The sequence below is a fragment of the Onychostruthus taczanowskii genome, unplaced genomic scaffold (genome assembly GCF_017590055.1).
Source record: "Onychostruthus taczanowskii isolate IOZ18803 unplaced genomic scaffold, ASM1759005v1 scaffold2, whole genome shotgun sequence".
Lineage (NCBI taxonomy): Eukaryota > Metazoa > Chordata > Aves > Passeriformes > Passeridae > Onychostruthus > Onychostruthus taczanowskii.
Genome location: NW_024499239.1, coordinates 26,808,138 through 26,821,919, shown reverse-complemented (window position 1 = coordinate 26,821,919; position 13,782 = coordinate 26,808,138).

The window sequence follows — 13,782 nt, the reverse complement described above, 5'->3', positions numbered from 1 at the left end:
CCTTGCTTCTTTTGGAGTCTTCTTGGATTGCCAGCCAAAGGTATTAAATGGTCCCAGGTGATCTCAAACGCTGCAGAACAACCTAATTTACATGACAGAGTAGTATGGAAGCATACATTTTGTGCAAACATAGCCAAAAATCCTTCAGAATTAATGTCTTGAAGTAGTTGAGAAAGCTGAGTGACTGTAGTAGCCATGGTAACTTTTTTCCCTTTTGCTTTTAAGTAGAAACCTCACTGATTACAAGGCTCTGTGTGAGCCTTAAGCTGGGGATCCGCTCAGCAAACTACAAATGTGGTGGCAGCAAAGGAAAAATCCCAGCTAGCTGGACAGATTGAACACAGGGAGAGCAGTGTGGATTGGGTGCAAAAATAGTAGGCTTGCAAACACAATTAGGTTGAGAGCTCTAATTGTGGCAGAGATGCTTTTTTGGAGGCTCCACACTCGATGCTCTCCTTTTTTGCTGCTAGTTTTAGAACTGTTTTGGCTTGACATGTGCTGAAGCTGCACATCCCCTTTAGCTCAGATGCTGCCAGACACTGACTTTGGACTGAGAGATCCTTGCAAACTTGGTTGCATCCTAAGGGTGGAGTCAGCTTAACTTTGTTTTAATTGTTTTATGGCTTTTGGGTTCACAAGAGTGATGCTGAGATGCACTGACAACATGAGTGTGTTCAGGTCTCTTGTCAGCTTAATGAGTTTATTTTTGCTGGGTGGTTGACAGTCAGCCAAAAGAAACAAAAAATTACATAGCCCAAGAACAGCTTCTTGGCTGGTTTTTCATAAAAAAAGATCAGTCAGGAGGAAGAGGAAACACTAGAGATGGGTATTTTTAACATCAGTTTTCCATAATGGTGTAAAAATGGGGATCTCTTTATTTTGCTCCCTCTGCACTATGAACACATTAAAGGTGCTGTGAGGTCTGTTCTGTTGCCACAATATCCAGTAAAAAGTTTGGTGCCACCCTCAGGGTGCTGCAGGATTTGTGATGTCTAAAGCTTCTCCTGGTGAGCCCTTGGGAGATAATCCACAGTAATGAAATATTTCTGGAAACAGAGTGAGATGGGCTGTGGAATGATTAGGACATGGGTGGATCAGAGAAATCAATGTTTGATTACACAAAAGGAACCTTTAAGGAAGGACTGAAAACCACATTGCTCCAGAATACATATGCAGTATATCAAGGGCAAGTCCTGGATGTGTGGACAGACTGGGAAATGATATCCAGCTCAGGATATTCTGTGATTCTATAAAATAAAACATTGGAGTTTAAACACTTCAGGTGTGCTTGAAATAACTGCTGAGACTGATTGTATCTCCAAAAATTTTGAGTGACCCTCTACACTTACCCCTTGACTGGGCTGGTTCAGATGTTTCTCTTTCATTGCTGTTTTTCATTAATAAGTTGGTTTTCATTGAGGTGAAAGCAAGATCATGTAAATGAGGAAAGAATTTTGAAATCCCTCTTTAAAAAAATGTGGTTTTAATAATTTCCACCTAGCTGTAATTGGAAATTGGAATAGAAGTCAGCTCTGGGCCGTTGCAGCTCAGGTATGGGAAATACAGCAAAGCACAGCTGCTGTGGGACAGGTACATCACAGCAGGGCTTTTAACCCCTTCAGGTATTTAAATACCCCTTCAGATATTTATTTTAACCCCTTCAGGTATTTAGGTATTTTATTATTAATTTTGTATTATGTAAATACAAAAAAAAAAAGAAAAAGGTAAAGCTCCTTTATGTATTGAAATAAAATTAAAGCACCCATATAGAATCTAAACTCTGGTCTTCACTTAATCCTCCTTTTGCAGTAAATTCAGTGCCTTGAATCTGAAATCCGTTTCTCCAATTTCAAGAAATGTGCAAAACATGAGGAACACTTAACAAGGACTGAGTAGAAAGATTTATTTTACCAGGAGCCTCTTCCAGCATTGCAGATGGTTTCTGGCTGTCTTGTTTAAGGGACTAGTTTGGGTATTCAGATTATGCAAGATTAAATCCTTGATCCTCTGAAATTAATTACAGAATTTTCATCAGTGTTGCAAAGCTCTTACCCAACACTTTCTGGAGCTGGTTCTGCCTTTGGCTGTGGATTGTGTTTGTGTCTTTTAAGTGGAGCTGGAGCCAGTCTTGTGTCTTATTACAGTGATACATAAATTGCTTCTATCTCTGGAAAATTCAAATGTTTTTCTGTGTTACCTTGTAGAACAGTCGTGAGCACTGATTGTGTCTGTTACATGCTTTAGAAAGCAAATGACTTATGTGAGCAGGATTTTTTTTTTCCCATTTTAACATTAAAAAAAAATAGCAATAAGTGTCTGGTGCATCAGCTCTTCTTTGCATCTGATTTCTGAGCTGCTGCAAATACACAATACATACTGCTCAACCTTTCATTTTAATGAGCTATTTTTTTTTGTTGTTGTTTTAATCCAAGGCCTGCTTTTCCTCTGAAGTGAGAAGCTTCTGTTGTCCTGTTGGACCACTAGAAGAAAACATTGCAGGTGGATTGAGTTCCCTAAATATGACAGAGAGACCTGGTAGTGTTCAGCTTTGCTCTTCACTTAGGGCATGGGGCTCATGCAGATCTGATTCTGTACAACATTCTGGGTCATAACTCAGTGCCAGAAACCCCAGCCATACCCAAGCACTGAGTTACTTGATAAATTTCACTGTATTTCTCCCCAGAGGTGCTCACATGGATGGAAAGATGTCCTGGGAGGAAGCACAACTCAGGGTCAGTCTTTAGTGTGGCAGGGTACATGAAATGATGGTGAAATTTCATGAGAGAACAGGCATTTTGGCAAAGTGAAAATATAATTTCAAATGTCTTAAACTCTGGGTATTACAGACTTGTGTGTTTTATATTCTATGTGATGAATCTGAATTAACTCTGGGCATGTTTCTGAACAGAGTTCTGTGGAAAACATCACAAGGAAATGCAAGATCTGTCAAGAGCAGTCATCACAGTCAGTATGTTAGAAAGGTCTCATTATTTGTTTTTCCAAGGAAGTTTTGGTGTCTGAGGAGAAACTGTTGTGTTTTCATTTTTGTATCCCACTAAATAAAACAGATGGATTTGGTGGAGGTGTGTCATCACTTGGATTTCTTCTGTCCCAGCAGTGATACCACCATGGACAATCCTTGCACATGTTTAATCACCATTAAAGAAGGGGTTTTAACCATATTTATCAAGGTTCTCTCTTATGAAAATGCAAAGCAAAAACTCACCACCACCTTTTACTGAAAGGTGTCCCTGCCCATGGCAGGAAGTTTGGAATTAAATGATCTTTAAAGGCTCCTTCCAATCCAAACCACTGTCACAGGTCCTATGATCCTGTGATTTTATTCTTTTAAAGAAAGAATTTTGTTTGGAGTCATTCCTAAAATTCAATCTAAACTTCAAACTAAAAATGTGTATGTCTATATATTTCTAAATAATGGAGAGCAAATTACATGTCAGCAATATTTTTAAAGCTAAAACCATTTGAATGTGTTAAAATTGAGTTCTGCACAATATTGTGAAAAAGCTGAAAAATAGGAAATGTTGTTTTTTATTATGATAAATTATTGTGCTTCAGGTGATTTCCAGATATCTTATGTGTCAAAGTAATGAGCACTTCCCATGCTGAATTACGTTTTGCTAAGTTAGGTTCTTAAGCCAAAGGAAAAATATAATTTTTAAGAGCTGCACTTCTGTGAAGGTTGTTACAAAATGTGAATCATTGTAGTGAGGCCTCAGTAAAATGCAATCTATTTTTCTGTTTTTTATTTCAAACCAGCTGAATGTTGGGAGATGCTTTTTTGCTCCACACTGGCTCAGAGTTGCTGCAGTCCAATGTTTTCTGTCCTGGTGCTATTTTTGTTGCTGCTGTTTGTGTTGAAGACTTGTGATTTCATTAACAGTTATTTTAAAACCTGAACAACCTGACAGAGGGCTAAATGGAGCATAATTCTGTTTCCCATGTAGATAAGCTCAACAACACATGAATAAAAATCAGGTTGGCCTCTGATCCACGCTTCACAAGTCCCCCGCGTGGCTTTGGGAGCCTTTGGGAAATGGGCCACATTATCTTTAATTTTTTAAATAATTAGCATTGCTTTAATCCAAAGTGTATTTCTGGATGAATTTGCAAATAATAATAGATGTGTTAAGACTCCTTTCTTTCCTGGCTGTTTTTGTCTGTGTTTCTGGAGTGTGATCTTATCCCCTTCCTTGGGTGAGAAGCCATGCACTGAGTGAAGGAGTTAATTTTCCCAGACTTTGAACCTGTGTTAGGTTGTGATAACCATTGAAATATCCCCTAAACTTGTGTCTTACATGTTGACTGCACCTGTACAAGTCGTCCTAAGAGAGTCTCTGTCACTCAGGGTGTCACAACACTGGCTCGTGGTTGTCCTTAGAATGAAGGAACGTTGATTAAATTACACAGGCTCTCCTGATCCTTGCTTTTCTGGCCTCAAGGATGGCATGGTGACCTTCTCCTGGCACTACAGGGAATGTGGGATTTGTTGATGAATTTGAGATCTGCCCCTGAAGTCTCAACCAGAGGTGCTCGTTCTACAACACCAACTTGGTTTTTTGAGGTTTACTCTGTGACATTTGTTCCTTCTCCACATTATGTTCCACGTTCTGATATTTGTATTAATTTCATGTGATGTGCTCAATATAAGAAAACAAGCCCGTGCTACGTTTCTTTTTAAGTGATGAAAAAAAGTGACTTTCTGTAGAATGATGACAATGAGCTGTTTATTACCACAAGCTGTGCGTTTTATTTTCTTTTACTTAGAAAGCAGTGATTTGTCTGAATTTTTGGAGTGGTTTTTAAGTGAATAATGATATAAGAGCCTTCTTACTTGAGGCTTCTTATAAATGTAGTTATTTATATGAGGAAAAATTGTTCAAGCATGGATTATTTATGCGGAGGAGAAAACTGGCTCTGGATTGATATAATTTTTCTTTCCCATCTGCTCTGAACAAATTTGTTTTCTCTGTGAGCAATGAGTGCTTGCTTGCAACTTTGTTTTAGATACTTAGGAACTCCTTTTAGTACTTCCCTTAATGAAGTGATCCAATTCCAACCTCACCTTTTGTGTTCTTCAAGGCAAACTTTGTTCTCTCATGGCTTCAAAGAAGTGTTGTGGCCTTTCCCCTTTCATTTTTAGCAGACCTGGTTTCATCAGGCATTTGAAAAGTAGAACTGAATTTTTTTTCCTTTGGCCTGGTGATATTGTCATGTTTTTTCCTTAATTTTTTTCTTTTTTTTTTTCCCTACCAACAGCTAAGAAGATTAATTGCACTTTGCCCCCACCCCCTTTTGATTTTACTTTTGATGCCAGACCCTTCCTAAGATGGTCCAGTCTTTGCCTGGAGCCTGGGCTCAGCCTCCTGAGGGAACTGTGATGTCAATTTACCCAGCAGATTGTTTCAAAATGGGTAATTCTGTCATTGGGAATGTGCAGTTCTTGGTTAAAAGAGCATCCAAGCAGCTTTCCTAAAGCATTGTTAATTATTGACAGTAAAGAGAGATGTGGAGGGGTTTATATCAATAAAGATCTCTCCTACCTACAGCCAAGAATGACCTAATTTATTTTTTTTTTTTTAGGTACACCAGCAGGATTTGTCTGTAAACAGTTTCTAAGCAACAGCTCCCTGTCCTTTAGAAAGAATGTCACATTTTATCCCTGACTCCTGGGTTTTACAGCCCTCCTGCCCAAATCTGCCCTGTTTAAGGGGGAGCTTGGAGGAGCCTCTTCAGCAAGGATGATTCTCCTCTTTTGTAGAACCAGCACCCACCCAGGGCTCACTGAGGTGTTGGAAATTAAATCACTGTCTCCCTTCGTGCTGCTTTGCCAACAGCTTTGCTGTCACAGGCCAGCACGGTGAATTATTTCTGTGCAGCTTCATAAACATTCTGTAATGATCAAAGAGCCCATATTTCTACTTCCATTTAAATCCAGGAGGTGACAAAACCAGAAACACCTCGGTATTTTTTTTTTTTTCTTTAAATGATTACATTGTTTGAACTGGTTTTAAGGGAAAAAGTGAGTTTTTCCCACAACACAACAGGTCTCTATTTTCACCAAGACTTGTGTGGCATCTGTCTCAGACTGGGGGAAATTCAGAGGTAAAGAAAAAGAGCCCTTTGTCAGCAGGTTTTTATTAACCCTGTCCCTGGAAGTAAATGTTTAGTTTGTTGAAGATCTGGGAGGAAGAAGAGTAACAACCTCATCAGTTAGCAGAGGATGGTGGGACCTACAGAAATATTTTGTTCATTTTACTTGGCTATTTTTAATTTGCTCTGCTTTCTGCTACTGTTACATAGTATTTCAGTTTGAAAAATGTTCTTGCTGCTTTTATTACCAGAGAAGGCCTGTGGATGTTGGAGCTGTTTGGATTTGAGTAATGGTTATGATTGATAATATAGGCTGTATCCTATGGCCTGATTTAAAGGAATTGTAGAGTTTATTTCTTCTCTGGATGAGGTAAAATGATAGGTCTTGTGTTTGAGAAAAACAGAGCTCTCTGTATGTTTCCTCTGCTATTGTGAGGAGCTGTCTAGTTTCTTACAACTCTCTTTGATTTCAAATCAAACAAAGGAAACAGAGATTTCTGCCACGTACAGAATGGGGAGTGGAAAAGTAGTGGAGGCACTTTTCTGGCTGGCATTAAGAAATAAAAATGAGTAGAAGGAATTCTGTGAGAGAGGTTAGCTGTTATGATGTGCAAGTGGAAAGCACAGCAAGAAAAGAAGTGGAAAATACCTGTCTGTTTAAAACTTAGCATCAAAGTCAAAAAATCTGGAGTTAGAAGACGGATAAAACATGAGCTTTTGAAGAACATTTTTTATGAAAAGGGCAATAAAACTAAGATTTGTGATGTTCTTACTCTTTAGGGGCTGCTAGGGTGGCTTCCTGTCAAATACCATAAAAACAGGCTGATGAAAGAGGGAGAGTAAATTTTGGTTTTTACTGTTTGCAGCGTTCTCACCTTCTCCATTACATTTTGACCAAGAGTAGTGTATCATCATAAAATTCAGACTGAAAGTGAGCTTTTGGGGCTTTGTGCCTTTCTGTTCATTTCTTAGGTAAAGAAAATGGTAATCTCAGGCAGTCCCTACCAATATTTGGCTGATATTTCCCTCTAGCTTTGGGCCAAATTTACCTGATTATTTGTCTTTCATGTAGAATAATTCTTCATTATTATCATTATTTCTGTTATTTCATTGTTTCTCTGTTATTATGTATGAATAGTGGATAAATCTCACTCAAAGAATGTCTCTGTTACTTAAATATTCTGCTGTATACTAAATATTGTTTTCTGTACAAGGCAAATTCTTGCACATTTGCAAGCTCTAGGTTTATAGAAAAACCTCCCTTTTCATAAGCAAACCACTGTAGCTTTGTTTCCTGCATATATTAACAAAATATTTGAAGATTGAAGGGAGTGAACATTCAGTGAGTCATCTCGTGTGGAGAATAAAACCTGATAGATTTGTGAATGAAATCCAGCTTTGGGAAGTGGATCATGTAGTTTATTATTGCTGCTTTTTGGGGTTGTTTGGGTTGTGGTTTTTTTTTCTTTTTTTTTAGTTTATTTTTGCTTTTAACAGATGTGTGAGGAAGGTTTTAATTAGACTTGGGAAGTGCTCTCTTATACATTTGTAAATCAGCAAATACTGGGATGAGTTCAATTCAGTGGAATTTTATTATGGCTGGGAATATCTGTCTGAGATGTTTTGAAGAATTTGAAGAAGTGCCTCCATTGACTCTGTTTCAGGAGCTTTGATTCCTAAACCTAAACACATACATGTGGATGCCTAAAAAGTTTGAAAGTGAACTGAAAACTGAAAGTTTGATGAAGTTCATTGGCTTTTATGTGTTAGAACAAGTGTAGGATTTTTGCAGAATTGTGGGTTGGTTATCTCTGGAATGCCAAGCTCTGCCCAAGTCCGAGCTTGTGTTTTACAAAGATTTCTGCAACTCAGAAAATACTAAACATGCTGATCAGAGGGAAAGTGAATAATAAAATCTGTCCTCCTTTCTGTGGTGGTGGTTGGAAACAAGAGGATTTGTGTGGTGTGATTGATCCCTGGGGATTCCATCCAGCCCCTAAGAACCAGCTGTTCATGTTGGTGAGTCTCAGGGCAGCAACTGGACCAGAGTTTTTAATTAAGGACAGAAATGTTATTGTTTCATAGATTCCCTCCTTCATGTTCCCCTCACTTCTGAAACATCCTGCTTGCAATTGGTTCCATGAATCTGAGGGGACAAATGTTGCCTGTTGGATGGTTTGAAATCTGATGGGTGAAGAATTTGAGGTGCATTTCAGTTCTTGTGTCGTGGGAGCTGTTGTGAGCTCTGTTCCACTCTGTGCCATCTCTCTTCACACAGAATCATGGAATGGTTTGGTTGGAAGGGACCTGAAAGATCTTCCCACCCCCTGCCATGGGCAGGGACGCCTGCCACTGTCCCAGGTTTCTCCAAGCCCCATCTCCAACCTGGCCTTGGGCACTTCCAGGGATGGGGTGTGGTTTAATCATATTCCTTCTCTGTGATTTATTTTAAAATTGAATAAGGAGCTGTGTTTAGACTCTCTTCATATGGAAAGCATTCCATGTCTCCTGCCATGGAGACTCTACAGATCCATCTTCTGGTTCTGCCAGACCTTTGTGGAGGTGGAAGGACATGAGGCATTAAGAATGTAAGTGTATAATTGATAGTGGCATACAAGTATTTTGCATTTTTTCCCTGAACAAACCTGTGCAGAACTTTAGTTTTTCAGAGGGCTCTGGGATCAGTTGCTATCTTCAGGCCAACCATTTTACATGTAAAGTAGAGTTACTTTTCCCCTTGTTATTCCCACGTTGCTCTTCGTTTTGTGCACTGGTGAAAAATGCATTTTCATTAGCCATTTTTGCCCCTGGTCACTGAGCTTAATAAAATCTGCAATCTGAACAGGGAGATTTATGATGGAGTGTTCTGCTTTATTTATTTATTTATATTATTCATTAGAAATGATTTACTTTTCTCTTTCACTTTACTCTTTGCTCCATTTTTTTTCCCCCAAAGTGGTGGCAGGAATTCCTGCTGGGAACTGGTGATGCTGTACAAGTTGTAGAGGAAAGATGTGAGGTTTTGCTTTACTTTCCAGAAAGCTCAGAATCCAATTAAATAAAGGAGTAATTATATTGCATGGACTGAAGGTCTGCAATGAAGGAGGAAAAGCTCAGAGAGGATGAGGCAGAATTTGTCTGAAGACAGCTTCACTGAAGTGTAGTCAGGGATCACAGGAGAGGAAAACTTGGTTTTGAAGGAGTTTGGGGCTAAAACTGCTACTGTTGAAAACATCTGAAACAGTGATCACAGAAATTTTGGTTCAAAGCCTTGTAGGAGGTGGGGGAACAAGACAAATCCACTATGGTAGTGTTTAATCTCCAAAGAGAACTACATATACAGGGAGATATGATTAAAAGGCAATTAAAAAGAACACTTTGGGATTTTGTTCTTGAGAAACTTCACAGAATCATAGAATCATTTAGGTTGGAAGAGACCTGGGAAATCATAGAGTCCAACCATTTCAATGAAGTAAGGAAAATAAATAATATTCATTAAAATAGAAAATGAGGGAAAGGCAACGAGGACTCAGGACGGCAGCAAAAGCTACTTTTCGATAAGAGAAGTTTTTTTAAAAAGTATCATAATGTGCAAGTATTCAAAGCCCAAAACGTTACATGGGAGGCCAAAAATAATTCTGCAAAAACGTTCAAGATGTGAAAACCAATTATGAATCTTTTTCAAGTGCTTTGGAAGCAAGAAGTGTTGCAGAGAGTTGGCAGCCAGTAGAAAAAGGAGGTAGGAAAGGTAAAAGGCAAAGAGGATGAAGCCCAGAAGAAAAAACAGGGAGAGTCTGAACATCCTTGTTGTGAAACAGCCTCTGAAGGGTGTTCACAGGGAAGCTTCCAGAAAAGATGGCTGAGACTGAAGTGTTGGTTAAAGGTGTTTTAGAGGAAGCACATACAGTGAGTGATATCATGTCACTAAAATTGAATTACTTTCTAGCTCACCATGCATTCGTGTTGGGTCTCACCCTGGTTGTGCTGTCTCAGATACAGCAGCTGCCTCAGGGTCAGGTTTCATAGCACAGAGAGCATTGATTAAATCCTGGATTGACATTGCCTGCTTTTTGCCAATTTGTATCACTACTTAATATATTGCTTCCTTTGAAAAGGTGCCAGTTTCACCCTTTTTTTTTTCTTTTTTTCTTTTTTTTTCTGTTTTGTTTTTAAACCCTATCATTTTCCATCATAATCCTATATGAAAACTCTTTGTATTCCACCAAGGTGCCTGTAATAATTTATTTACCTGATAGCCTGAAAGTTTCATTGCCTCTTTTGAGTTTATCTAGGTTCTTTTGTTTTCTTAATCTTCACAGAGATTATTTTTTTCAGAGACACTGATCAAAGATTGACTCTCAAGATGAAAACTGTATATGAAAAGTTCCCCTGTGGAAAAATTAATCTGATGTTAGGAAAATTGCTTTTTTTGAAGGACTGGCATTCCATTGTCACCTGTTTACTTCTCACATTTCCTTTAGCCTGCAAATACTAATCACTTGTTAATTAATCCCATCAGAATGCAGGTTTTTATGTATTTATGCAAGAAGCTACTGCTAGTTTTAATGGTGGTAAAGAAGAAAATGCATTTTCTGTCTCTCTCCATGACTTGGGGGATTTTCACTTACAGTAAGAGTCAGACTGGAGAGGTGTTTTGAAGACTGAAAACCAGATTAGATATGTTGGTTTCCTCTGTGGTCAGAGCACAGAGTGATGGTAATTGCTTGGACAAGTTGCAAACAATTCAAAATACAACTCTGAAGTTACTGTGCTATTTTGTTTTGCATTTTCTGTTAAATATCTCTCTCTATATTTTTTTTTCTGAGTTTGTACTATTCCCTTCTGTATTGCTTCTCCAAACTCTTCTCAGCTCCTTTAGTGGTGAAATCAGTTTCCTTCTGAGAATAACACCATAGCACCAGTGAAAAAATGCTTTAAACTCTTTTAAATGCCCTGCAGTGAACCTCATGTAATAAGGTTGAATAAGTTTGAGGGTTTTTTTTGTGTTTAAAATCTCAGTTATTTTGAGAACAGGTAATCTTTTAAAATTTCCATAATAATTTTGAAAGGGCCACTTAGGGGATGTGGCAGTGCAGAACCACAGGAATTTCAGATTGATGTCATCTGACCGTATGGGTCTGGCTGCTGCTTTTCCAGATGAATGAATTTTGAGGATTCTCAGTGAAATACCTGGCACAGGCTCTCTCTCACTGGATCTGTATAGCCTGTAACCATGTGTGTTTATAGGTGTCTCTTGGTTCAAAAAGTGCAGTTGTAGAGTGATGGATATGTTAAGGATCAAGCACTGTTCTCCAGACCTCTTTGTGTAGGAGATACAGAAAAATTCCACATTTAAATGCTGATTTTTTTTCCTGGTGTAGGGATTTTTCTAAGTTTTAGAGGTCAGCCAGGTTTCTTTCCTCTGTGGAGTTAGGACAAAACCAAGTAAGCTGAGTAACTTCTGTGTATTTGTCTCATACCCTGCTGCGCTCTCCTTCCCAAGAGCAGAGATTTGTATCTGGAAAGCCAAATATTTTCTCTCTACCATTTCCTAGAGTGCTTTCCCAAGACAAGTGCTGGCCTGCTTTGGGTACAAATGGAGAGGGTCAGGGCAGTTTCTAATCCATGACAGCTCCAGATTTCTTTGAAGTCCATGGGAGTCCTGAGCATCCTCTTCCAGGCTCAGCAGAGGGGATGTTTGAACAGCTTTCTCAGCATAGCAGACTTCCCACCAACTCCACAAAGTCACTGCATTTCTCTCAGCTGTTTAAAATTCATGCGCTCCCAGTTTATTAAGACTGTTTTTCCTCTCCTTTCTCTGTGTTTGTGATTCTTTCACCTTCAGTCAGTCGTAGGAAATCCTGTGCAGATTGAAAAGGCTGTAGAACCCAGCTGTCAGTCATGATGCCTCAGTCTTCCTTCAAATCAGTTGCTTTCAAAGGACAAGAAAATTGTTCATTATACGTATACTTAATGAAATCACACTGCTCATTGAGTTTATGCAGGTTTGCCTGGGGGTGGGAATAAAACCATGATCAATTTAAACATAGCATCAGTTTCTGTTCAGCCTTACTGTAAAAAGGATAATAAGGTTTTCATTACAGTCTTCGCTTTTTCAGAGGTTTATATCACCTACTAATTTACTCATTATAAGAACATTACACGGAAGGTTCGTGTACTAATCAAATTCCATTTGCAGAAAAATGCTCTCCAAACAGCCTTTCCACCTGCTCCAGAAGACAGGTGCTTTGCAAAAATTGCACTGAAACTTCCAGACACTTTAGTTCAGAGAGAAGGCAATGTCACATCAGGGTTCTCTCTATCGTGGTGCAGGAGCTCCCTGGTTTCTGTTCCTGTGTTTCATCTCATCCCAGAGCTTTTGCCATATGAGAAAACGTTATGCACTAAATTAACTTTCATTTTAGAAATACTTACTCCAAAGTTGGATTTTTTTTTTTTCCTTCTTGGTTTCACTCAGTTTGTTCTGCACCTGAACAAGTCATTGTATGAGCAGAACTGGGAGCAGAGCGTGTGGATGGGAAGAAGTGGTGAGGAACAGGTGGATGCTGCTGAAACCATCAGTGCTGCAGCAGGGAAGGCTCATTAAACTGCAGCCCAGTGGGTGTCTCAGTGAAGTTTTGAAAAGCTTTAAAAGTGAAGGTGAGCAGAGTGGTGCAGAGAGGTGATTTAGTTCTTGGGAGAAGTTTGAGAAAGCACTGACTTTACAAAAAACTGAAGTACCTTTGTAGTAGTTTTCTGAGTGCATGTGCTGGAATAAGGTTGCTGTTACCAGAGAGTGCAGACAGTGAGGTGCAGGATGATAACATCAAGAAGAGGAGGGGGGAAGCATAGCTCCAGGTATAGGGATGAGTCAGAATGTCACAAGAGCAATATGTTGGCAGATTTAAGTGTAGGTTGGATTGAACAACATAAGAAGAAATCCAAAAATAATACCTGTATAACGGGACAGAGAGACAATAATTTCATTTTTTACTGGGAATGTGATTCTCTAGATAGAAAGTTTAGAGGCCACATGACTTCCTTCTGTACCTCTTCTTTCTTGGTAACTGCTCTAAAAGCTGAGTATCCAGACAGAATGCACCATGGCAGTTCTGTTGCTTTTCATATGACCTTTAAAACCTTTCAGTCACTCATTTCCACACTATTCCCACTCCCTTCAGAACTAGTTAGTTTTGTTCTTTTCGTTTTGTTTTACTTCTGTTTTTTTTTATATTGCATTGGTTTTTATGAATGATCCCAATTTACCAAATAATCAGATTTTGTGGCTGAATTATTTTTAGTGCTCTCTTTATCCTTGTGGTGGTTGCAATTTCCATCACTTTACCTGGTTTTTTCCTTTTTCTTCTTTGAGTTTTTAATTCTTTCTTCCGTAGAAAATAGGAGATGCTTGGGAAAATATTTTATTTCAAGTAATGGACAGCCAGCTTGAACAGGCTGAAAATCTTTCTTCTGAGGAATCTTAGGAACATTTAAGCTGATTTTCTGCAGGCAGGTGGATAATGGATTGTATCAGGGAGATCTTTGTGCTCATAGCAGGTAGTTAAATCATTTTATTTGCTCAGTGCTTGTTAGTTTTGGTGAAAGACAAGTAAAGCAGTAAAACATTATTTGGGGTGGTTATTTTGGTCACCTGAAAGTTGATGTAAGTCT